The sequence below is a fragment of the Pteropus vampyrus genome, unplaced genomic scaffold (genome assembly GCF_000151845.1).
Source record: "Pteropus vampyrus isolate Shadow unplaced genomic scaffold, Pvam_2.0 Scaffold341, whole genome shotgun sequence".
In the NCBI taxonomy this organism is placed as follows: domain Eukaryota; kingdom Metazoa; phylum Chordata; class Mammalia; order Chiroptera; family Pteropodidae; genus Pteropus; species Pteropus vampyrus.
In genome coordinates, this window is record NW_011889122.1 from 189,850 (window position 1) to 190,149 (window position 300).

Here is a 300-nt window from a genome sequence, read left to right on the forward strand (position 1 = left end):
TGGAGCCTCCAGATTGCACACACCAAGACCAGAGGGCGGGGTTGGCCCTGTGGGACACATGTGAGGTCAGAGGGTCCAGCAGCCCCTGTGACCCTTGGGGACCAGAGGTTGGCAGCACAGACCTCAGCTGCACCCAGGCCACCTGCAGGGCCCCAAATGTGGAACACAGGGAGGTGTCCTTCCCTGCTGAACACGCCCGAGTCCCCTGTGGCCAGAGGTAGGGCCCACCAGCCCCAGGGGTCTGTTCTCGGCCAGGCGTCTCCACCCCACGGTCTCACCTACCCCGGTCTCACCTACCCC

At 65.7% G+C, this 300-nt stretch overlaps 1 protein-coding gene across 1 annotated transcript in view; it reads right to left on the reverse strand.

The window, feature by feature from the left end:
* The window catches only part of KIF26A (kinesin family member 26A), a 45,422-nt gene that overhangs the window by 18,309 nt on the left and 26,813 nt on the right, over nucleotides 1-300 (reverse strand). The window lies entirely within an intron of this gene.